At 38.5% G+C, this 26,537-nt stretch overlaps 1 non-coding gene across 1 annotated transcript; it reads left to right on the top strand.

Moving 5' to 3' along the window:
• Nucleotides 1-1,718: 1,718 nt before the first annotated feature.
• LOC138814406 (U6 spliceosomal RNA) lies at nucleotides 1,719-1,827 on the top strand. The gene has a single exon (XR_011367985.1). It is a non-coding gene; the product is annotated as a U6 spliceosomal RNA (small nuclear RNA).
• The last annotated feature ends 24,710 nt before the right edge of the window (nucleotides 1,828-26,537 follow it).

Here is a 26,537-nt window from a genome sequence, read left to right as displayed (position 1 = left end):
AAACAATACAATGGAAGGCATTTGATTATGCCTGGAACATAAAGTTTTGATAGGGAGAAATTAGATTGGATTGAGAACAGAAGATATTCATTTGAATACCAGTGAAGCCTGAGTGGAGATTGTTTTTTCTTTTGGTCTGAGACTAGAACTCAAACTCAGTATTTGATGCTTTCACTCATTAGTTGGTGCTCTACCACCTTAGCCATACCTCCAATCCTTCAGTAGAGATTTGACCAAGATTACTGACAGTTGGAATGGAAATGGGGTATTGCAGGATTCATAATTCTCCCTTGCTCCAGTTCTTGTTTTTCGCTTGAAATGACTCCTGGGTATTTTCTGCTCACATTTCAAAATCAGCTCCAATAAACACAGATGAAGTCTTTAGCGGCTCCATATGTCCCTCTGGTGTGGCTGCCTCCACAGGAAATGGATCACACACACCATGCTATAGTCTGTGGAGAGGATTTGTTGAAGGCTTCACTTGGAGTCCACTATTTGTTTGCAAGGTGGTTTCAGAACAGAGATGGTTAGTGGGTGGCTACAATCCCATCTGACATTTGTAGGGAAAGGGTTAAAAAATAAAGGTTTGGGGAGAATTTGCACAGAAGTACCTATAGAATTAAATAAAATTTAAGGGAAAATAATTACTTGGCTTAGTATTCATAATTCTCTATGGGTATAAGTCTGTGATAAAATTTGGAAATGAATGATGAAAAGTAAACTATGTCATTTGATACTAGGCTCAATAAGTTTATTAAATTTTTTTATAATGAGACAAGTAGTTCATACATACAATCCTAGCTACTCAGAAGACTGAGATCTGAGGATTATAGTTCAAAGCCAGCTCAGGCAGAAAGGTCTATGTGACTTTTAACTCCAATTGACCAGCAAAAAGCTGTAGGTAGAGTTGTGGCTCAAGTGGTAGAGCACTAACCTTGAACAAAAAAGCTCAGGAACAACATCCAGGCCCTGAGTTCAAGCCCCAGGACCAGCATACACATACACACAAACCAGCAAAAAAGCAATGTTGGAGGTATGGTTCAAGAGTAGAGTGGTAGCCTAGCAAGCATAAAAGCCTGAGTTCAAACTCTAATACCACCAAAAATCTGTCTGTCTATCTGTCTGTCTGTCTATCTATCTATCCATCTATCTCTAGATGTACCTTTACATATTTATATTTATAGATATATCTATGCCTAAGATATATCTATATCAAATATCTGGATATAGATATATCTATAAATATATAGCGAATAGAGATTATTACTAACACAAAATAAAGACACTTAAAAATTAATTCTAGCCAGGCACTGGTGACTCATACTTGTAATCCTATCTACTCAGGAGACTGAGATCTAGGATCATGGTTCGAAGCCATCCCAGGCAGAAAAGGTTTTGAAACTCTTATCTCCAATAAACCGCCAGAAAACCAGAAGTGGTGCTGTGGTTCAAGTGGTAGAGTGCTAGCCTTGAGCTGAAGAGCTGAGGGACAGTGCCCAGGCCCAGAGTTCAAACCCCAAAACTGACAAAAAATTAATTCTAGGTGTCAGTATCTTAATAAGTAAATTGAATTGATAACTGGGACATATACATCTGGATATACATCAGATGTTATAGATATTAGCTGAGAGGTATGCTTATGATTAAAAAAATAACCATTAGTTTCTAACTTACAATCTATTTTTACTTAAATCCTGTTATAAGAATAACCCCAAGCTGTGCTCGCTTTGGCAGCACATATACTAAAAAATTGGAAGGATACAGAGAAGATTAGCATGGCCCCTGCGCAAGGATGACACACAAATTCGTGAAGCGTTCCCTATTTAAAAAAAAAAAAAGAATAACCCCAAGCATGTGCTGAGCACAGCCCTAGCTGGCAAGTCTATGAAAAAAAAATACTGTCAATTTTCAGAAATTATGTGGACTGAATAAGTTAAAGAGAAAATAAAGAATTCTTTGGTACTAGCTATATTGGAAAAGTTGTTCAGCTAAAAGTTTTATTTTTTTCTGAAGGGGGAAAGGGAAGATCTTGGCACTTGTCCTTTGCTACTGGGCAAGTGTTGATAGGGTTGGAATGAAGTTGACATTTTACAATGTTGGATTCTGAGTATCAGTAGAAAGGGAGAGCATTATGATGCTACAAGGAAGGAAAGAAGAGGATATAAAGAAAGGGGGAAGGAGGAAGGAGAAAGGAAGAGGAAAAAAGAGACCTGGGAATGAGAAGTTCCTGACAAAGTTCAAGAAAGAAGGAATAAAGAGTAGAGTGATTTGGGTAGCACCAATTGGCAGTGGCTCTGGGAGCTTTCCTATATCCACACGCGAGTAGGACTGTGCACATTTTCTGTGCTGTTGTAGGTGGGAGGATATAATTTCTGGAAAATCAACTGTAATTTCACTCCAGTCTTGCTCACTCAAAATTCCTGTAAAAGTACAAATGAGAAAGAGTGAAAAGCAATCCTCTGTGATTTGCACACATCTTTCACACTCATGATTCAGTAAGCCAGAAGCATGGAAGTTTCAGAGCTGGGGATGGTAAGGACCGTGTACTACTATAGAGCTGACAAAGGGACTTTGTGTCTCAGCCCATGTCAGGTTAGGGGAAGAATTACCTGTGGAAACTTGCCTGATGAAAAAGTTGCTAAGGAAGAAAACCAGGGCTGGATGGCAGTGGCTCACACCTATAATCCAGCCACTCAGAAGGCTGAGATCTGAGGATGGTGATTTGTAGCAGAAAGGTCCATGAGACTCTTATTTCCAATTAACTAGCAAATATCCTGAAATGGAGGTGTGGTTCAAGTGGTAAAGTCCCAGACTTCACTGAAAAAGTCAAACAAGAGCTCAAGACTTTAAGTTTAAGCCTGAGTACTGGTGCATGCGCATGCACACACACACACACACACACACACACACACACACACACACACAATAAAGGAATAAAAAGGTATTGGGTTGGGTGGAGTCTGTTGTTCACTGTTGGACAGAGAACTGGAGGCCTGCTAGGGATGAAGCCAAGAAGCACTGGGCCATAAAAGCAATCTTTTGTTCTAGAGAAGACAGACTAATCACATGGATCTATGCATTTCTCTTCCCCTTTGTCCCCTTTAACTTTTTGAAAGCCCCATGGCAAATGTATATTTTTAAGTCTTTAAGTAGTACTCAATCATAGGGGATTTTCCAGGAAGATTTACAGAAATGTAGATTACACTGTAAAAATGCCTTTTGGTCCATAAAAGTCTATGTGTACTGAATAAATTTCTTTATGATGTTTAACTTTGTTCAAATCCTGGTTCCAAGAAGCAAGATTTGGTGGGATGAAGGAAAAAGAACTTGGAAAGAAGTGAGTCCCACCATTACCATTTAAAACTCAACCTGATCTTGTTTATGTGATATGGACTCTGAGCTTTCTCATAAAAAAATGCATGTGATTTAGAAAATACTTTGAGAACCTAATAATAGTTCCTTGAAACCTGAGATCTACCTCTCATCTTTCTAACTCTTGGGAAAGCGCTTAATAAGAACGTATGTTCTTCATATGCTGATTCTTAGCAACCAAGTAGTTCTTTAATTAGTACAAAACTTGAATGATGCTTTGCCTGTTATTGAGCAGAATATATAATATTCAGTGACTTATACTGGCAGATTCATTTACATATGTCACCACTGCACCTGTAATTTAGTTTAAAGGCAGGTCAACATGCCAGGTATGTGTATGTGTGTGTGTGTGTGTGTGTGTGTGTGTGTGTGTGCATATTTAAAAATTTTTATTTAACAGTGTTTTATAGGACTTCTTAGTAGTCACTAAAGCTACCATTTTAGGAAATCATAATCAATCAACTTGGCTGTCCTTTGAAGGTATCCAGAATATTCTCTGTGCACATTAGAGCTTTGAGCACCTCATCTTTCAGAACCTGATTTCATATTATCTGCTCTAGAGGAAAATACTGGCCAAAGGTACAGTCTATAGATTTGCCAAGAAAGTTACTAGTCCTTGCATAAATTGAATCACAGTAACAACAGGACTTGAAGTAACCTGAATCTTTTTTGATATTAATTTTTCTATTTTCCCATATCAGGGCACAGTTTTGTCCTTCATGATCAATCTGCCCCAGATAGGGATGTCCAAATAAAAGGCTATGCCAGTCGTTTTGTCTCTTCAGGTGTTGTGACTAGAAGCTCTGGATATAAAATGACTTCCCTCAAAAGCAAGGCAATCTCACCTTGCTATTTACTTCCTTCTCTCTGTCTGAACCTTCAGTAAGAAGTGATACAGGGTTTATCTCCTCTCTCCACCTGGGATTTAAATGGGCAGATAGCAGCAAGATCTAAAAAAAAATTTTTTTTAACTCATGACCAAAGTAGTGAAGATTTGGAGAACTTTGTCTGAAGATCTAGCCAGGAGAAACCTTAGCTGCCACCAATATTAAAATAAAGAATTCCTTCCTTCGTTATTCACAAGCACAACATACATAATACTTTATCTCTGGCAGAACTATTAGCTTTTTGGCCTTTGGCTGGTCCATGTATACAGTATCTATAGTTATTGAATGCAAGTTATTGAATGTGAGTGGCTTACAAACTCTTTGATCAAACCAGCTAAACTTGATTTTCCAGATTATTCAAGAGACAAGGCACAAAACTATCAGCTTTACAAGTCCTGGCAAGCTATCAAGCCCCCAGCTCCCCACTCCCTTTATCAGAATCAAAGGAAAACAGGGAGCCAGTCCTCATTTAAATATGGAGGTCAGGAGCTTGCCTCTACTTTCACAGTTGTAGCAGCAGAAGAAAAACAACAGTTGAAGCAAGAAAAAGGTTTCTTTGGCGAGGATGCCAAACTAAATAGTGACACCCAAAGCAAAAACATGCTTCACTGAAACTAAACTTTAGTCAATTCAGCCTGCTGAAAACAAAGCTTTTCTTGTGATTTCAAAAGTGAACATTGTACTTTGCTCTGGCAGCCATTTCTATGTTTTTGAATGATCCGATTATGCATAAATCCCCGTCCTGTGGACCTTTCACCACCTCAAAGCCATGAGTGATTTGAAAACATGACTGAAAATTTCTATGTACGGAGCTTGCCTCTGTCTTCCTCTTAACCTTAAAAGCATATCCCTTTTGACATGCATTGCTGTTGTTTGTTTGTTGTTGTTGTTTTGCTCTTTGCCACTTCTCTTGGAAATACAGGGGGGCAAAGACTCTTTCCAACTTTATTATTCTTCTTCCATCTATTTCTTGCTTCCTTGATAATGCTTCTGTTGATTTTACTCACGTACAATCATTTGAAGGTGTCATACACGACCGCCTTTGTAATTTGTGCAACCTGTTGTAGGAAGACGACAATCAGAGGGATTTGTTTTTTCTGTTTTGTTTATTGTATTTTTTTCCTGCAGTGATTAACCTGTATGTGAACAATGCCATCACCTTTTCAAAAAAGAAAATACTTCTGAAGTTACAGTAAATTGATTGTCTGTAGTGCTGCCAAGTAAGTTAAAATAAAAACACAGGATTTGAATTAAGAATGTGAGGTCCAGATGGTTAATTCATGAGAAAGACCAAGCTGGGCATGGTAGCTCATACATGTAGTACTAGAACTGGGAAGACAGAGGCAGGAAGATCACAACTTCAAGACCAGCCTAGTTAAAAAAAAAGACAAGATACAGATGATTTGATCAATAGTTATGACATGTATCTTTGATTAATGAATACTGATTGGACTAACAGAATGGAAATGGTACTACCAGTAAGAGAACACATGGTATGGGGTTCAGAAAGAGTTTGAAAGAAGCAAAGGAACATTTTCTTAGCCATACTCTTCTTTGGGGACAAATTTGAGCTAGTAACATCAGAGTACTCTCTGGGAAAGTACACTTTGAGAGGTAATAGTTCTGTTTTGGCTTTGTCTTGTTTACAACTTAATTTATTTCTTATTATCACTAAGTAGTTGACAAGGGGGGCTTTCAATTCAACATTGGTTTATGAGTATAATGCATCTTTATCATTGTCACCTCTTTCTTTTTTAATTGGCAAGGTGATGTACAGAGGGGTTACAGTTACATGAGTAAGGTAATAACTATATTTCTTGTCAAACTTTTACCCCTTCCCTCATCTTTCTCCTACTTTCCCTCCTCCCAACCTCCCCCACAAGTTGTATAGATCGCTTCCAACATATTGTCTTGTGTATATCATGGTTTCATTGGTTCCCCTCTTGTCCATTGTCTCACCATTCTGTTGTTCCCCTTCCCTCCCTAATTCAAATAAACATATATACAAAATCAAATACAGTGACTGCAGAGGATACACCAAGGGGAAAGAACATACAAAAGAAACAAAAAATCACATTGTACATTAAAAACAACAACAAAGAAAACCCTCTTGTGTCCATGTCTTGGAGTTCATTTCTCCTAGCATCATCTTATATGGTCATATGTACATAGCTATTGAGCTATTCAGCTCATCTGCTAAGATTGTCCTAGACGTATGCTAATTATTACAAATAAGGGAAACCATGGACCTATGATTCTTTGGGTCTGGCTTACTTCACCTAATATGATTTTTTTCCAGGTCTTTCTATTTCTTTATAAATGGGGCCAGGTCATTCTTTGTCACCTCTTCCTTTATTCTCTTCATGGCAATAGTTCTTAATACATTTGACATCAGCCCTAGGGTGATTTCCAGTGGACTTAATTTTTACTTCTAACATCAGAGGGCTGTCTCTATCATTTTTATTGAATTCCATTGCATTTTGCTCTTACAGTCTGCATCCAAGAAGTTTCCATATCTGTTAAGAAGGAAGATTTTCCTCTCCTTTCTGTTCTGCATTGCCCAGCAGCTCTGGTCTGGCAATACAGAGCAAGCTGCTTTTTGTATTAAGACAGCAGATGTGAATGACAAGAAAAGTAAATCCAGCAGTAACACTTTCTACTAGGACCAATGCTTCTAAGAGAGCTCAGGGATTAGGGGGCCAATTCTACACAGTATAGCCCAGTATAGCCATACATTTAGAGAGAAAATCCACAAACACTCATGAGACTTCTCTGAAAAGCCATGAGTGTTGGAAGGCCAATGTTTAAGAAGACCAAAAGACTATATTAAGAGATAGAAATTCTTGAAGTTGTTGCTAACTGCATCCTTGTGTGTGTATGAGTATACGTGCACCGCAGCACACATTTGTTTTTCTCTCCAATCCATCTGATAATGTCTTTTTAGTCTATTGGCCCCTACATCTCACGCTAGATGCTCTAGCTTGATAGCATTATCTACTAGTGGAATTTCAATTGCCTGGTCTATGGTGATGATTTGCAAATCTAAATCTCTGAGGCAATCCTGTCCTGGTAATTTCAATGTTTACCAGATACCTCAAACCCACCCTGCCCAGCGCTGTCATCAGATGCACTCCTCCTTCTGCTCTGTGATCTGTGTCCTGCATCTTAGTGAACAGCATCACTTTACCACATTGTTCAAGCCATAAGGCCTGCAAATCCTTCATCCTTCCTTTCCTTTCCTTCACATCTAGTCCCACGTCCTACTGACTCTACCTCTCCAAAACCTCTCAGAGTTGGCCATTCTAACCTATTCCTTTTGGCATGTGGGGCACAAAGCTCCATGTTGTTTCCCATCTGGATTAATCACTAGGTTCATTTTCTCCAGTCTTGGAGTCTGACTTTCTGAATTGCAATTCAAATCTGTCATTCTCTTGAAAGCCATCAATGACTCCCCTGGGCCTTAGAACAGATCTAAATCCTTTAATATAGCTTAAAATGCCTACATTTTCTTGGATTCTTTTTATCTCTTTCCCCTCCATTTCTTGAAAGCTACCCTTCTTTAGTTCTGGAAAACTCTATTTCATGTTACTTTCTGTTTGTTTGGTTTTTTTTTTGTTTTTTTTTTTTTGTTTTTTTTTGGTCTGGCTAGGATTACTTCTTTCTCTTCTGGATGATGGTACTGTAGTTTCTAGCATCTTCTAGATAGAGATGTTTATAGGAATCGTACTTCAGGACTTCAGCTCTGAGTCATAGTACTCCTAGGGCCTTTCTACAAGCTTGCCTGTTATAGCATTATCTGTAAATATTCTGTCCCTTTAGAAGCTTAAATTTTTATTACTCCATAAGTTCTGTGAGAACAAGAATTTAGAAAATGCCTACTCTCTAAGTAAATAGTTAATAAATATTTGGAAAGAAAAGATCAAATGAAATACACCAAAATAAGGCCTGTCAATACTAAAAGAGTCTGACTTTCTAGGTAATAATAAACAAGTAATAAGGAAAAAAATGCTTTCTTCATTCTATATTCCTGAACCTAGTGCTGAGACAATCATATTGAAACAGAGAGACGAAAACAAGAAAGTTAGAGTTTTTAGGATCCCTAGTGATTATTTTCATTTTATTAATGAAATAACTAAAGCTTAAGGAAAATGTTACTTCATTATCTTTCCATAGGATGACTCCTCTAAGTCCTGATCCAGCATCCGCTTTCTTTTTTTTTTTTTTGCCAATTGGTTATACAGAAAACAGTGACCTGCTTTTTGGATTGGTTTTCACTTGAATTTCCATAGATTAATAGTAATTTGAAGGTGTGTAGCACCTGTAGCCAGGTGCTATACTTACAGGGTACATCCTTGAGAGAGAATCTCTCACTCATGCCCAAGGAAATATCTGACAGGATATTTCCTATGGCAGTATTAGTTAAACCACAACCTTTGAAAGACCTAAGTGTACATTTATGTACTCTGAATGAATCTTTAAATTATGTTATGCTCACAGAATGGAAACATTGGGGCTTAGTAAATGATCTGGCTCTACAGATGGGGCTAGAAAGTATTAGGTTAACCAGAAATAAGCATATCACAAATAAGTATACACAATATTTCATGGATGCAGGTTTGAAACTCTCACAAAGAATCTGAATAATATTTATGAGATAGTACATGTGAGATAACAGCAAAAGGCACACATTACAGAACAGCTTTTGGAAGTAAGATCAAAGTAGGGTCGTGATATTAGTTACTGTTATCTTTGTGTATTTGAAATATTTCCTAATGAAAGGGGAAAACTCCTAGCAAACAGGGTTATGTTAGAACCTTTTTCCAGAGGAAAATAAAGATTGTGCACATCTTTGAGGTCTTGGAAAACAGGATGCATTTAAGGAACATAGAGGAGTAAATGTTCTAGAGACAGTGGAAAATTCTAGTGAAATGAGAACAGAAAGTGTGAGGTGGGGGAGAGCAGAAGAGAAGAAAAATGAGAAAAGAAAATGAAAGAAAAAGAAAGAAAAGAAGAGAAGTAAATCATGAGATACCTTAACACCTTGCTAGCCAATCCAGAACTGAGTGCATAAAACACCACAATTCATGGGAGGAATGTATCAGTGACAGCTGCAATGTTAGAATAGATTTTTGTATCCCATTATATTAGTAGATTGTTGAATCTGAAAATTAACTCCAAAGTTCATCTAAGCCAACCTCTTCATGTTAAGGAAAACAAGGCCTAGAAAAAGTAAAGGGAAGACATTTTGTTCAAGAATATTGGCATAGAATTAACCCTGTCATTTAATATAATTGTGTTGCTAAAACAACTAACAGTATTGTATAGATAGGGTTTTGAGAAAATGGTACAAAGGGTATGTACATTTTGACTAGGTGGTAAGGACATTGTTGTGATTAATGGTATGCTACAGTGTGAACATTTAAGGTGTCCAACAGGTATCACCAGGTGATAAGGAGTGTTTAGCATGGAAATTCTCAAAAGGACCATTGGAATTAAACCACCTACTTTATAATAATGCCTGGATATGTCCTGCTTGTGGCTGATCAAGATCGTGCTGGATCCCTCCAGATTTTATGGCTATAATAAACACACTCTTATAAGGAGGCCCAAGGCTAAGAGATAACTATAAAGACTTTTTACAGAGTTCTACAAAAGATGGCCTAAGGTCACCACCTCGAAGGAGACTCACTGATTTCCCCTCTTCCCCCCACCCCTGCCCTGAGGGACTTTTATAAAACCTAGCATGCCCCAATAATGTCTATCTTTGCCTTGGTAACATGGTCCTGAGATAATTGTCAGATATGACCCCAGCATAGATAAAGGAGGCAGCTGACTGAGGCATGAACCACTTCATCTCAATCAGATCAACCCTGGGCTTTTCCTTTGTAATTGACTGCACATTCCTTCAGTTTGAGATACCAGAGACGCTGATGGTCCTTTGCCATGAGTATAAGGGGGCTGTTCAGTGAAGAGGTGCTTCTGAAAGCCCCATCAGGATCTTATTGCTAGCATATCAGTTCTACAATGAATTCACTAGATTACCTAATTGCATTTTTAAAATGCCATTAGTTCAAGGCCTGGGCCTTGAACTCGGGGCCTGAGCACTGTCCCTGAGTTTTTCTTACTCAAGGCTAGGTTGCCACCATGTGAGCCACAGTTACATTTTCAATTTTTCTGGTAGTTAGATATCAACATCTCATGGACTTTCCTGCCTGGGCTGGCTTTGAACCATGATCCTCAGATCTCAGCCTCCTGAGTAGCTAGGATTACAGGTGTGAGCCACTGGCACCTGTCAGCTAATTGCATTTTTGAAAGGAATAAAAGTTTTGTCTTGTAGAGGTTGCATGATTCAACATGTGATGACAGGCTAGACCACACAAAAAACATCAGAGCCTTAAACTTCTCTGACCAACTCCCACTCACATATTAGCAGATTCATTCCTTCTACACATTCTCATTACCATATGTGTTCCTTTGTAATGCTTATGAATATTTGAATTAAATACTCATTGGTGTGATTCATGCTTGTCTTTCTAGATCAACAATAAACTTTATGAGACCAGGGGCCACATTTCTTTTATTGTTTAGGGTATCCATTAGTTTAGTTTGATGTCTAGTTTATAGTAAGTGTCCAGTAGGTGACTGAATGTAGGTGATTAAAAGAGCCTGAAGTATTGTTATTTAACTACTGTCCCAGGTACATGAGAGACAGAGGGAGATTGTGGTCCCTGGCTGGTAGGGCAAGAGAGTGAAACCATATCTGAAAACTAACCTGAAAGCAAAAATTCGCTTTCGTGGCTGCTTTTTTTGCTTAAATTACATGTGCATGTAGTAGCATGAGAACTTTTTTCTCTTTTTTTGGAATGGATAATGATTTGATTTTTTTCATTAAATATTTTTATTGTTATCATAAAGATGATGTACAGAGGTTACCATTTCATAAGTCAGATAAAATGAGTACATTTTTTTTTTTGGAGATGGCTCAGGTGGTAGAACACTTGCCTAGCAAATGCAAGTTCACACCCTGAGTTCACACCCTAGTACTGCCTACTAAACAAAAGAAGTGAATAAAGAATGAGGGATGGTGGTTGGTCTAGGTTGCCACAGAATGACTAACTGAGAGAATTGATCCATGTAGGACACCCTTGGTGGGTTATTCTTCGAAGCATCAACAGGAATTGGGAACTTGGAGCAGCAAATGTATTAAAGCAGAAAGATGAAATCTCTGTGTATCAGGAGGGAACAGAGAGCCCGTTTCTGAAAATAAAGGAAGTGAGTTATCCCTGAAAGTGGTACAAAGTCAAATTTGAAGGCTGAAGATATGTTTCAAGTGGTAAAGCTCATAAGTTCTTGAGCTCAAACCTTAGTACTACCCAAAGAAAAATGAAAAGTTTACCCATTTCTTAATTTTTTTCCCTGGATTGTCCACATCAGAGCGCTTTGTGTAATACTGCTGTGACACTCTACCATATCAGTGAACAACCATAGACAAGAAGACTGAAGGTGTCTTTTTCCATCCAGATGGTAAGACAGTTGAGCATAGAGCATGTAAGTTTCAGACCCTGATGATCCTTAAGATTTTCCCCCAGTGGTTTTTCTAACCAGCATTCTCTTATAACTTAATTAAACTACTTGACCTTGAAATGACTCAGGCCACAAAAGTATTCATAAATATAAATGGTATAACTAGACCCATAACCATTTGATTCTATATGACTTAATACAAAGAACAGAGTATTATATTCACTTTCCCAATTCTAATCTTAGTTTATAAAATTCCCAGTATAGGAAGCATGAAACAAATCCTGAACACATAATTTATTTGTCTATTGGATCCAACTATCCCAATTTCTATTTATCATACAACTATATCTACATCAGCTAAACGTATAGAAGTCTTATAAAATATTTTCTGTTTTGCTTCAAGTTGAGGATAAGAGTTACAACTTTTATTGGGATCATCAACAATCTTTACTGTAAAAATGTGTAGTTTAATCAATTTTCTGATTCAAAATATACCAAGATCTCTGTGAGCTTGTTGCTTCTTTGCAGTATGTCCACCTGTTTATTTAAAGGAGGAGTTCTAGCCAGGCTCAATTTCTGACTATGTTTGATCTTACTAACACTTTAAAAAGGATTCACCTTTGTGCCTGATTTTTTTTGTTCAGATTGCATGTGCATGGAGTAGCATGAAGCCTTTCTCCTCTTTTTTGTTATGGATGATGATTTGATCTTTTCATTAAATATTTTTATTGTTATTATAAGAGTGATATACAGAAGGGCTACCATTTTATAAATCAGATAAAATGAGTACATTCTTTTTTGGAGAATGCAACATCTTCCTTTGCTCACTCCCAGTTGATTAGTTTTTTGCTTTGTTTTGTTTTGTTTTTGCCAGTCCTAGGGCTTGAACTTAGGGCCTTGACACTGTCCCTGAGCTAGCTCAAGGCTAGCACTCTACAACTTGTGTAACAGTGCTACTTCTTTTTTTTTTTCTGTTTATGTCATACTGGGGAATTGAACCCAGAGCTTCATGCATGCTAGGCTAGCACTCTACCACTAAGCCACATTCTCAGCCCTGATCTGATTTTTTAAAAGATATATTTGCATTAAGGTTTTAAGAATTTTTCGATTTTAGTTTTAGGACAGTATTTGGCACAGTTTTAGCACAGTATTTGGATAAATATGCATTTGGTTACCTACTCAAAAAGCTTGTCAAGTGTGGCTCTAATATGGGAAGACTCCCCTAAGCCCATGGCACATCTGGAGTAAAAAATAAGAATTTTCTCCCTTATTTCCATTCCTTATTTAATTATTTGTTCTTGTATTTACTTGCTTGCTAGGCAGGTGCTACACCACTTGTGCCACATTCCCAGTCCTTTTCTACTACAGTTGTTTTTGCTGTTGTTGGTTGTGAGGCTTGAACTCAGGGCTTAGACATTGTCCTTGAGCCTCTGTGCTCAAGACTAGTGCTCTACCACTTGAGCCACAGTGCCACGTCCAGTTTTTGAGTGTTTAATTGGAGATAAGAGTCTCATGGGGACTTGTCTGCTCTGGCTGGCTTTACACAGTGATTCTCAGATCTCAGCCTCCTGTGTAGCTGGGATTATAGATGTGAGCCACCAGCACCTATAGATACAGCTACTATAGTTATTTTTCAGATAAGATTCTTTTATCATTTCCCAGGGGCCAGCTTTATACTTCTTTGTCCACCTTCTAACCCCTCCTAAGGGGCTGGGGCCACAGGTTTTTGTTACCCTGCCTAGCTATTGATCAAGATAAGGTCTTGCTAGCTTTGTGCCCGGTCAACACCAGTGAATACAATCATCCTTATCTCTGCTGCCAAAGTAGCTGGGATTATAGGCTTGAGCTATTATACCCAGCTTCCTTTATTTTTATTGGAGGTGAAAGATTTAATGTGTCAACTATGGCACAATTGTGAGTTCATTTCCACCGCCCCCTCCCCCCCATCATCAGCTACAGCATCAATACCAAGAATTGGCTCTGTGTGTGCATGTGCGCTGCTCCTAGGTGTTGTTCTTAAGCTTATTTTCTCAAGGCTAGTGCTCTACCAGTTGAGCCACAGGTCCACTTCTGGCTTTTGGTGGTTAATTGGAGATAAGAGTCTCATGGGGATTATCTGCTCTGGCTGATTATCTGCTCTGGCTGGTTTTACACAGCGATCCTCAGATCTCAGCCTCCTGAGTATTGAAGGTTACAGGGGCAAGCCACTGGCACCTGGCTTAACACCAATCTTAATTAAGCATTGACATATGTGTGACACTGCCAGACTTGGCCCTTAGGAAATGTTGGCTAGAACTATTTGACAGTCACACTTTGGATCACTGAGACTTGCTCAGAGCTTTTCTGGTCTTCTAGAGAAGTGCAGGGCTTAGAAAATGCTTTAGGTAGCATTGTCACACAACAGGCTTAAATGCTTATACTAGATTCCTCACCTGCCCAATGCCAACATTACTAGAGTGCATTGTAGAATTCTAGCACATACAAAAGATGTGAAAAGTAAAGAGGGCATTCTCTCTACTTTTGACCAAAGAATCAGATATTTTCCAGCTCTGTAGCAACAAGACTCTCTTAAGAGTAGCTTGCCTAAGCTGGATGCTGGTGGTCCTCCCACCAGCTACTCAGGAGGCTGAGATCTGAGAATTGTAGTTCAAAGCCAGACTGAGCAAGGAAGTCCATAGACGTCTATCTCCAATTAGCCATCAAAAAGCTGGAAGTAGAACTGTACCTTAATAGCAGAGTACCATCCTTGAGCAGAAGAAGCTAAGGGACAGTGCTGAGGCCCTTAATTCAAGTGCTGGTAGTAGTATGCATGCATACATGAGCACACACACACACACACACACACACACACACACACACACACACACACACTCGCAAATAGCTTGCCTAAGATAGATAGATATTACCTTCTTTAGCTTTCATAGAATCTAACACTTTGTCTACAGCATAGCACTTGTTTTTCTTATCAGTTAAAAACACAGCATGTTGAATAGATTACCATGGCGACTCTTCTAATTAATCAAAAAGACCATGCTGAGTTTTAAAACAACTATGTCTTTTTCCCATCCAAGTTTCTTTTAGGAGCTACTATTATTACCTGCTTCTGCATCAGAAGTGTCTTATGACTAAAGGATGAGCCAGCCCCCATGATGCTCTTTAACAATGACTCTTATGTTCCTTTTGGTAAACTCATAATGTTAATTACATGCTGTAACAGATGGAGTTTCTTCCATTAAGGACCTCAATGCACCTTACACATGTCATGAGTCATCAAAGCCTTCCATATGGAGGTAAGTACCTACGCTCCCAATTTTATAGTGAAAAAAAGCACAAAGAAAGCAAGTGTTTTAGCCTTTTGAAGTGGAATATATTTCGGTCCTCAGAGTTAGTCATCATTTGAAAAAATAGTAAAACACAATGAGTGAATAAATGAATGAAATGCATCATCCACAAGATATTTGGTTTTTTTCTGGCAAGGAACAACTGGACAGTATTAATTATCTCGAAGAGTTATAGAGAAGTAGATCAAAAGTTAGTTATGACTAATTAAATTTTATAATGATTAGTGTTGAAAATGGCTATTGGACCATCATTATGATATTGGAAAATACAAAAATAGAAATGGCCAAACGTTATTTCTAGAGCCAAAAGATTTCAGATATCATTTAATCAAGCACTTTTATATTTTAGATGCAAAAATTGAGATCCAGAAAGGTTAATGAGTGGCTTACATGAAACCACTCAACTTTTCAAGCTTTAATATCATTTTCCCCCCTCCTTGTTCAGAAAGAGTTTAGTTTGGCTGGGTCACTTAGATGGTTAGTGGCATCTATAAAACTAAGATTTTAGACCCTCATCCTAATTGATCCATCTTTCTACTAAATTGCAGTTTTAAAAACTTTCACGATGTATATCTTTGCTCATACCCTGAGAATTATAAATTTGTAATATGTTGTATGGAGTCACTTTTTGAAGAGGAATCTGATATTCATAGAGTTTAAGGAACTTAATCAAGGCCCATGGCTTCTTTCTGGCCTATAGGAAAGTTGAAATCCCCATCCTCTTCAAGAATGTACAACTTTCATTTAACCGGGATCCCAGTAACAAAAAACACCAACATAATTTTATTTTGATTTTTCTGAAATCTCCTTTTACTAAAGACAAATAAGAAATAAACACAGTAGTGTGAAGGAATTAAAAAGGGGGAGAAGAGAGATTAGAGTAAGTTACCAGGATACTGATGGTTGAGATTTTACCTGCTTATTTGATATCTTCTAAAACTATGAATTCAAGTGTCAGTGAGTATTGTTTATCATAAGAACACAGAGATGTTTCTAGATCTCAAAGTGCTTATTAAAGTTTCAGAAGTTTAACTATCTCCATCAAAGTTTCAAAGTTGTACATTTTATTTATGCTGAAAATTAGTGTTATTGTGTACTAGTAATCTCGTAGTCAGCTAGTCAAGAGGATGAGGTAGGAATATTACTTGAGTCTGGTAATTTAAGGCCAACTGATGGAAAGGAGAGGAGAGGAACAGAGAGGGGAAAGAAAGGGAAGGAGAGAAGAGGAGAGAAGGAGAGAAGTAAAGAGGAGAAGTAAAGAGAGGGAAGAAGGGAGGAAATAAGTAAAAACTGACAATCAGTAAAATGTATGACAATTCTCATGAAATGGAATATTTGCCTAAAGTAACTCACTGATTTTTGTCCTAGAAGTTTTGCATATCATGAATTTTCATGGTCCCAATCTCCAACCACCATATGAAAAATAATGCTTTCCAAGACAGCTATTTTCCCTCTTATTTTATATATCCTTCCTTCCTGGAGAAATTAGCACATTAATGTACATTTTTTATTATCTGGCTTACTTTTTTAAGTCCTAAAATATAAGTACCCATATCAAAGAAATGTCACAATATAGTAATGCTTCCTATTTGTTCAATGTTTTGATAAGATCTGGTCATGAACATGGACAATTCTGTTTTTGTGTGTGGGAGGGGGTCCGGTCGTGGGGCCTGAACTCTGGGCCTGGGCACTGTCCCTTAGCTCTTCAGCTCAAGGCTAGCGCTCTACCACTTGAGCCACAGCGCCACTTCCGGCTTTTTTCTTTTTGCTTAAGTGGTGCTGAGGAATCGAACCCAGGGCCTCATGCCTGCAAGGCAAGCACTCTACCACTGAGCCACCTTCCCAGCCCTTCAATGTAGACAATTCTTTGGCTATCATTATAAGCCAGTAAAACCAGCCCTTCTACTAGAGAGATGAAGTTGAGGCTGGGAGTGGGGTAGAAGTGAGCAGGGGCCTTGTTAAAGGCTTACAAGTGATCAATTAGTGCTACTAGATCGTTCACTTCCATGGTAGATAGAGTAGACCTCAAGAGGTTGTACTGAATTCTAATTCTGACAAGGTTTTTAACCTCTAGACCTACTTGTTACTATTACTTATTCTGCAGTCTTTACATCTTGTTTCCTTGACCATATAAACATTAGCATATGAGAAAAAATGCCTTGTTATTCATTTAGGAAATCAACCATACCATTCCCCATTACCCTGTTTATCTCTCGTTGCAAATTGTGGTCCCTGCAAGATTGTACTATGAAATTTGTACTGTGAGTTTAACATTAATGAAATAAGGAGAAGAAACAAGTTTCTCTTTTCCTTGAAAGCCCCAAACTGGCACTGTGAACAGAAAAGTCAGCTCCATGGGAAGCAGGGACATTCTATGCCTATATACACTCTGTTGCCTGTTGCTACCTCATGAGAGTTGATGGAATCGCTTCATGAGTTTGGAGGACATTCGGGAAGTCAGCACTCTGCATTAGCTGCATACTTTCTCTTATTTGAACAATGAAATCTTAGCTTGCTGTTCTTCTTTTTCTTTATTTTAAAGTGGAATTAAGGGTTAGCAATCACATTTAGCACCAACAAAAAAAACAACAAAAAATAAAACCGAACCAAATAAACAAACCACATTCAAACTTTTAAAAGAGATACTTCAATATGCTAGTTTATTTTTGTATTGTTATTATTATTACTACTACAACTGCTTGTTTCTACAGACATCTCCTGTGGTAGACTGCCCTGTCTCTCTTGGTCTAGCTTCTTAACTTCAATGTAAAAAAGGCAAAAATGTCTATATTTATACTTATAGAGACTTAAAAAGGGAATGCTGAGATGAGCAAACTGAGATTATGTAATTCGTCTTCTGTCCTACAGTTGATTGATAAGGAATTCCAGAGGCAAAATTCTAATCAGTGGTAATTACATTTTGTGCTCTTACATCTTCTACCATCTGGGAACACTAATTTAACAGCATTGGAAAAGTATCCTCACATATTTTCAAGTTAAATAGATGAATTCAATTATCAACCTCGTTTGTTAGAGAAAGAACTAGAGATTAACTCCTAAATACCGGTAGCCTACATAATAATCTGAAACCCAGGTTCAAGTTCTGTCCTTAAGAATTTGAATTCAGGTCAGCTCAACAAGCAGGAAGGAATCTGTACCACAAGTCATGCATGATGGTGCCTGGAAAATCATAAGTGAGAAAAGAGAATGGGTTAAGTCAAGGTTGTTTGTTTACTCCTGACTTCATCATTTTAAATTACTATTATTTGGATGACTATCTACTATGTTTTGTCGCTGGGACAAAAGCACAGAAAGCAATGTGACAATAAATGCTCAGATATGGGAATAGAGACAATAATTAGTAATTGTTGTAAGTGGAATAGGATCCAAACTTTTTTTCTGTATGATGAATAAATAAGTTTTTCCAAGCACCTAAAATCATGATAATGTCTAAAAGTCATGCTATCAATGATACTAATGGAATCTTTTTCATATGTAGAACATGGTCCGAGGTGCTTAGGAGATCTAAAAATAAGAATGCAAAGGACCATGGAATGTGTGCTTGGGCAGGGTAATGAATGGCCTCTTCTTACCACTAGCATAATCGTGGACCACTTTTCTTCACCTTCTACTCCATGGCTGTAGTTTATATAGCCTCCCATGTTTAATAGAATTTGTATGTATAGGTATATGTCTATGTATATGTATATGTATATCTTTAGCATTCTTGAGATGAAAGCAGTATAGCTGTTATCTTCCCCATTTTGTAGTCAACAAACTCAAGTTCTAACATGTTCAAGATCAAGCAAGAGCAAAGATGAAGCCTGTCTCCTGCCTGCCTTGCGCTTTCATTTCGCTGAATGCCTTTCTCAAATGGCTACTATAAAGGAAGGCACTTGATAGAGCTTTTTCTTCAGTAAGATTTCTCCACTTAAAATATTTTATTTTAATCACATTACCAAGAAAATAAAGGAAATAAATGTGAATCTTATCCCACTCACCTTTTGAAAATTATGAAAATCTTCAATCCTGGTAGATTTTCCAAATGTGATCACATCACATCAATATCTTTGTGTATAATGAATATCATGGTGATAATATATTAACTATAGGAATGTATGCTCAATGAAATTTGCACTTACAATATACACAATCCTGTTTCTGTTGTTTATTTCGCTTCTTTTGTGAATTAGTTTAGGCTGACAGAGGTTGGGATCCATAGCTAGCATAATTTTTGTTTCTAATTTGGTCAGCAGTTGGCGCTGTACAGTGTACAGAGTATGTTCTCTGTAAATATTTGTTGAATGAATGATTAATTCTATGGCAGGGTGAGGAATAAAACACAAATAATATAGATGACAGTAGATTCCTTATTAACTTGATCTCCTTCCTCCTTTCCTTTGAACTTCCTGATGACCATGGCTGGATCATTTTTAATTCAACAGGGTAAGTCATGGAAAGCCTAACTTTGACCCTTGCCCTCACTCTTCTTTTGTCTGCTCAGGAGCTTCCTGGTTCTACATAAGTATTCCATAAAGTTTTGTGAGTAGGAATAATGTTTCTCAATGGTTGCATACTCTTAAAGGGTTGCTCTAAATACTTTATCTGGATCAAGTCATTTTGCTCCTGACAAACAATCTCATTGAGCAGATATACTCAGTATCCCCACTAAACAAGACTAAAGCATAGACAGAGAATAATATATCCAAGCTCCCATAGCTGAGAGAGGGTAGAGGAGAATTCAACCCCAGTGTGTGGGTCATGGCATTATACTGCCTTCTTTTAAAATTTTCATTTTATTGTCAAGGTGATGTACAGAGGGGTTATAGTTACATACGTAAGATTGTAAGTACATTTCTTGTCAAACATTGTTACCCCCTCCCTCATTTTTCCCCTACTTTTCCTCCCCCCAATCTCCTCCCCTCAAGTTGTAAAGTTCATTCCCAGCATATTGTCTTGTGAGTATCACTGTTGCATTGATTTGCCCTTGAGAACCACAAAAATTTCAGAAGAAAAGAAGGAAGCAGTGGTCACTGCAGAAACTTAGTATTATTATAGACTTTCCATATATAGGTTTATGATAAAGGTGGGTGGCGTTTCCATACAATATCTGGCACATTGAATATGCAATCACTTCACAATGCCATGGTAGGAAGACTGTGGGTGATGGTGAAGGTGGTGGGCATACATATATAGATAGTCACAGGAAAGAGCTCCACCTACTGATCAGCAATGTCCCTTCCTACCACGCCTTGGAAGCCCTCCTGTTCACTTTGGAAAACAATAAGATTAGAATTGCCCCTCTTCATAACAACATACAAACCCTACCACTTACTGAATATTTTTGTTTGCCAGGTAATTGAAAGTTACTTCTATTAATCTCAATGATAGCCCTAGCAACGTTGGTAAAAGTAGACCTTGAATCTAGGCCAGTTGGATCAGTCTGAATCTTCTATTTTCTACGTGTCTCAACAATTTAATTAATATCCTAAGTCTTTATTTTCACATTGTGAGTGAGGCTTTGTGTGTGTGTGTGGGGGGTGAGTGTGGGGGTGTGCATGCGTGCACACACATGGCGGTATTGTGACTTGAATGCAAGTCTGGCTAGTGCTCCACCACTTGAGCCACATAGTTCCTGCCTGGCTGGCTTCAAACCAGATTTTAGCCTTCTGAATATCTAGGATTACAGATGTGAGCGACCAGCACCTGGCTCAACCAGGATTTTAAAAAGAATTTCTACCTCTTTGCGATGTTATGAAGATTTGATAAACCAATGTTTGTAAAGAGTTTACAAATTTACTTATTAATTTATTTAGTCTGTCATTGGGGCTTGAACTCAGGGCCTGGGTGCTGTTTCTAAGCTCTTTTTGCTCTAGGCTAGTGATCTACCACAGCAATACTTCTTGTTTTTGAGTGGTTAACTGGAGATAAGAGGATCACAGACTTTCCTGCCCCAGCTGGCTTTGAACCGCAATCTTTAGATCTCAGCCTCCCAAGTATTTATGATTACAGGTGTGAGCCACCTGTGCCCAGCTCAAAAAAACGTTTTTCATATAACAAATATATGTGAGCTAGATATTAAAAGGGGTTGGGAAGGAATGAGGATATTGACACTTACAAATGTTTGTGACAGAACACCTCAGGGGTTGAAGTCAGTAGGTGGGTACCCAACATCTCGGCTGCTGAGCACAAAGCAGTTTGGCTTCTTAATATGTGACTGTGTGATGAGCTAAAACTAAAGGAGTTACACACAGTGGTTGAATTTGTGCTACAGGAATGATGTTGTATTTAAGTTACATGAAGTGTAGTCTTTTCTTCATTTCACTTCTTGTCTTGAATTCCAACCAGTCATTCCAATCCCTTAGCCTCATCAAATTATTGCCCTAAGAATTTTCATTAAAAATTGCAATAATGATCATAGATTATGAATCTCACTCATTGTCATTTCTAAGGCTTTTTCCAAGGACTTCCTTGCTATCTTACACATTTCTCATTTGAAGGTTTTGTTTCTACTGAATTGTTTCTTTTCTTTTCATTGTATGGAGTTCTGGGGCTTAATCTCTGGGCCTGGCACACTTCCTGAGCTTTCTCTGCTCAAGGCTAGCGCTCCACCACTCGAACCACACCTCCACTTCCAGCTTTTTTGGGGGGTGTAGAATAGCTAATTGACAATAAAAGCTCATGGACTTTCCTGCCCAAGCTGGCTTTGAACTGCAGTCCTCATATCTCAGCCTCCTGAGTAGCTAGGATTACAGGCGTGAGCCACTAGTGCTTGGCTATACTGGATTGTTAAAAATCATTTGTTTGGCTCCAAAGATAAAGGCATGTAGTAGGAGAAATCTGCTTGCTATGTTGAAGCTAGTCAGGGGAGTGTATGCTGTCCAGAAATAATAAAGAAGAGATTTGTTCAGTAGGGTATAGTAGTCTATGCCTGTAATCCCAGATACTCAGGAGGCAGAAGTAGGATCATAATTCATGGCTGACAAGGCAAAGTTAACTTGAGTGCTAATATGAAAAATTAAGTTAAAAGAACTAGGAGTATGGCAAATAGGAGGCACTATGTACTGCAAAGAGGGGGGAGAATGGAGAGAGAGATAATGATGGAGAAGAAAGAAGGAAGAAGAAAAAGAAGAAAGAAAAGGAGGAGAAAGAGGCAAAAGAAAAGTGAGAGGAAGGAAGCAAGCAAGCAAGCAAGCAGACTTGGTGTTTACCTGCTAAGGCAGTTACTATAGATTCATTTTATGAAGGCTTTTGAATTTGGATTGAAGGGTAAGACCTCTTGCTTTTGGTTACTGGTAATTCCTACTTGAGAAAAGCGAATAGGTAAAGGGTAAGAGGAATGATAACAGGTATTTTTTTGAGTGTCACTAATCCCAAACTGAAGTGGAACAGGAGCTAGAGCTGAAATAGGGCCTAAAGTATATTGCTTTCTTTCTGTCCTAATCTGAACATATTACAATGATTTGGGAGATGGGATAAAATATTTGGAGACTTCAGGCTGGAGAATTACTACTTTAGGTATCTCTCTGTGTTACACGGGGCTTATCAAATTCATTAAGCAGCCACAGAGAAACAAAATCGGAAGTGTTGGGAAATAGAACAAGAGTGTGGGGAATTTGATTTGGGGAAAAAATTGCAATTAGAGATGACTTGAATGTTTTCAAGTCTATAGAATGCTGTTATTAAAGAACTGGTTATATGTTTCCTCTTTCCATGCAGATCAGACAGAGAAATGGTTTCTACCGTCAGACTATATTTACACACAAGGAAGAACGTCTTGATTAAACTCTAGAACTTACTGGGGAGGGGCAATATTGGATCTTTGCTGTAGGAAATCTGAAAGAAATGAAGAGGAAAGCCCCGTGTAATCTCATGTGGTGTTGGGATGAGGCTGACGGTTTAACTGGAATTTCATTGGTCTCATCTAGTACTTACATGTCATTGGTTGTATATCTAAGAATTTGTCTACAATGCAGGAAAAGGAGCAAACAGGAAGCAGGCATGACCCAGTTAGCAATGAAGTTGCTGTTTTTGAACAAAGATTTTAGAAATCTTGGTTTCAAAGCAGAGTTACAGTGTCATAGCCAAAGCCTCATGAATAAGCTGGAAAGCCCTGGTCAGGCAGGGAATATTCTTACCATCTCTCCATTTGGAGAAACTGTTGTGACTGTTTTAAAGTGTGACAATGCCTGTGTGTGCATATGTGTGAGTACAAAAAAATGTTATAATAAACACAACATATTAAGTAAACTTGTCTGAAATTGCTATGGTCTAGTAAGTTTTTAATAGTTTCTAATATTGGTTCTTAAATTGAAATTAAAAGCTAATATCAAGCCAGGCATTGGTGGCTCACTCATATAATCCTAGCTACTAAGAAGGCTGAGATCTGAAGATCATGATTTGTTCAAAGCCAGCCCAAGCAGGAAAGTCTTGTGAGACTTATCTCTCATTAACCAGTAAAAGCAGAGCTGTGAATCCACTGTTATAGGGAGTTAACCTTGAGCATGAAAGCTAAGGGACAGAGTCTAGGCCCTCAGTTCAAGCCCCAGGACTGGTACCACCACCTCCCCCAAAAAAAGAAAGAAAAGAAAAAGTACTATCAATATATAAAACGGTGGTGAATTACTCTTCAAGTTTGAATTTATGATTTTTCTTTTTTAAAAAAATATGGCTTTTCTTAGTATTAAAAAACTGGAAAATGCTTACAAAATGAGTACAATTAGCTGTTGTTCTATGGTGATGGAGATTTTGAAAACCACTCATGCTTCAGCACATGGTGAGGAGGAATATCAGAAAGAAGGCTTAGAATGTGAGTGCACAGCTTTGTAACTCAGTATGTGTCGTCTCAAATATTCCCCATCTTGGGGAAAGTCTCTTTGCTAACAAGGCTCATCAACTGTGGAGTCAGAGGAGGTAGAGTCACAGAAGCCAAAATGATCAGAAGAGACTTGGCAAGATTCCTTTCTTTGGCTGAGTGTCTCAGTCTATTAAGATCAGCTTAGCTGGGCGCCGGTGTCTCATACCTAAAATCCTAACTACTTGAGAGGCTGTGATTCCTATCTATTTGGAAGATTGTGGTTCAAAGCCAGCCTCTTCATCCAAGTTTGAGAGACCCCTCCTCAACTAATTGATAGGGACAGTCGTATAAACCTGTCCACCCAGCTACATGATAGTTTAAAATAGGGAGGACCATGGTTCCAGGATAGCCTGAGTGGGAAAACTCCATGAAGGGCAGCTGCATGTCATGGCATGTGCTGGTTATCTCTGCAACTACGGGAAGCCGAAAGTAGGTAGATTATGATTCCCAGTAAGTGGAGTCCCATCCTAAAAATAACCAGCAGAAAACAGGCCTGGAGGGTATGGCTTTGCAGCTTACCAATAGGGAGCCCTGAGTTCAAGCCCCACCACCACACCTAGCTCACTAGCCAGCTAGATATAGGTGATATGAGGTATGAGCTTAGTCTTTGGGCTCTGATTGGTCTTGCGTTCCTCAAGAAGCATCCTTCCCGTGACTTCCTTTCCACATGGCTCCTCCATAGAAGAAAGTGCATTGATCTGCAGCACAGTCATGCCCACCTTCCCCATGGCTGACTTTTTTCATTGTAATTGACTCATACATAGATCAATCTCTATGATCTGATGTAGTTTAAACCTACTCATGAGAAAAGGCTCACCCAATGAATGGCACCCTGATATTAGGAACCTGAATTGACAGGTTTTATATCCTGAGATATTGATAATGGTAAATGAAAGGTGGTAGTGAGTTGGCTGACACTCTCTCTCTCCACTTTTATGGTCTAGAACTCTGGGCCTGGGCACTGTCTCTCAGCTCTTCAGCTCAAGGCAAGCACTCTACCATTTGAACTACAGACCACTTCCATTTTTCTAGTGGCTTATTGGAGATAAGAGTCTCATGGACTTTCCTGCCCGAGCTGGCTTTGAACAGCAATACTCAGATCTCAGCCTCCTGAGTAGCTAGAATTACAGGCGTGAGCCACCGGTGTCCAGCTCTTCCTCTCTTATCTTATTTGGATTGTTCTTCTAGTGACAGTCTTCTTAAGCTCACCCAGATGAGAGTTTCCTCACTAGTCCAGTGGCTGAAGCAAAGAGATTAGGCCAGGCCTTGGGAGAGGGCGGCAGTGAGAGGCCCTGGCTTCTAACAACATAATTCTCATAGGACTCTAGCAGGGGGAAATCAATGACTCACAAGTTCAGCAGCAACTTTTATCAGATACTTTGTACATCAATCGTTTTGAAATGTAATAACCCCAGTATTTGCTTAGACTTATATTAGTAGTTTCCTGCTATTGCTTCCCGGTGCCCAACAAAATGACTTTGTCTAAATGACTGGGACTATATCAAAAAGCTATATGGATAGATGTTTGTTGGTTTTAGAGAGTAATGGATTTCCCCACTCTTGCATAAATGCCTAGTGAATCTGACTGCCATACTGCCTGTGGTTGTAACTTTATCAGATTTCATGAACCAAATAGGCTTTGGTTGGTGCCCTGGGTGAGTGGCAGCTATCCAAGGAAAACCAGGTGCTACAGGAAATGGAATGGGTGATTCAGTCAGGTGCATTCTTTCTTATGATTCAGGCTGACCCACTAACTAATCATAGTGAGTGGGCACTCTGCTCTCAGAAGTTGGTAAAGGCCTTAATCACTTTTGTTGACTGAAGAGCTTTCACAGAGATTGTTCTATCTAATGCCTTCAGAATTTCAAAATACAGGATCAATTCTATTGTAGTAATAAAAGTTACTAGCAATGCCGTTTTAGGTATGCTATACGCTTGACTTCCTGTCTTTACTCAATAGTACAATGTAGGCTATGTTACTAAGCACCCAAAGCACCTGACTTCAGAGCTTCTGTCACTGAGTGCAATTTTGTCTTAGTTGGCTGTATCTTTGGACACACACACACACACACACACACACACACACACACACACACACACACACACACACGGTAACTTGTTTATTTCACTTATTTATGTTCTCCGAAGGCTTTAAAAAGGACTACCAGAAAGAAACCATAAATTAGTAAGTATGAAAGTTGAAGCAAGAAGAAAATATGCCTAAGAAAGAAAGGGAGGGTATGAGTGAGGAAACCTACATATGGACAGTGTCTGTGTCACAGAATTTTGACCAACTAGCTTGCCTGATTCAGAAGAGATTAATAATTGAGCTGCTGCTGTTTGCAATGAGACAGATCTGGATTTCCCTCTCAAATCTGTCATTTGCTGTGTCACCATGAGATCATTTATAATGTGCATATATAAATGCATATATATGCTTATGCACACACACGGTAAAATAGAGTTAAAGTATTTATGCCCCCCCCCAAGTTATTAGTGAGTATTCAAGGAGATAGCCTATGTGAAGTGTTTGGCAAGATGCTTAGGACATAGTAA

This window comes from Dipodomys merriami, unplaced genomic scaffold, assembly GCF_024711535.1.
Source record: "Dipodomys merriami isolate MVZ:Mamm:240054 unplaced genomic scaffold, mDipMer1.0.p SCAF_6, whole genome shotgun sequence".
Lineage (NCBI taxonomy): Eukaryota > Metazoa > Chordata > Mammalia > Rodentia > Heteromyidae > Dipodomys > Dipodomys merriami.
Note: the sequence above shows the minus strand (reverse complement) of the source record. Positions and strands in the feature narration are given on the sequence as shown.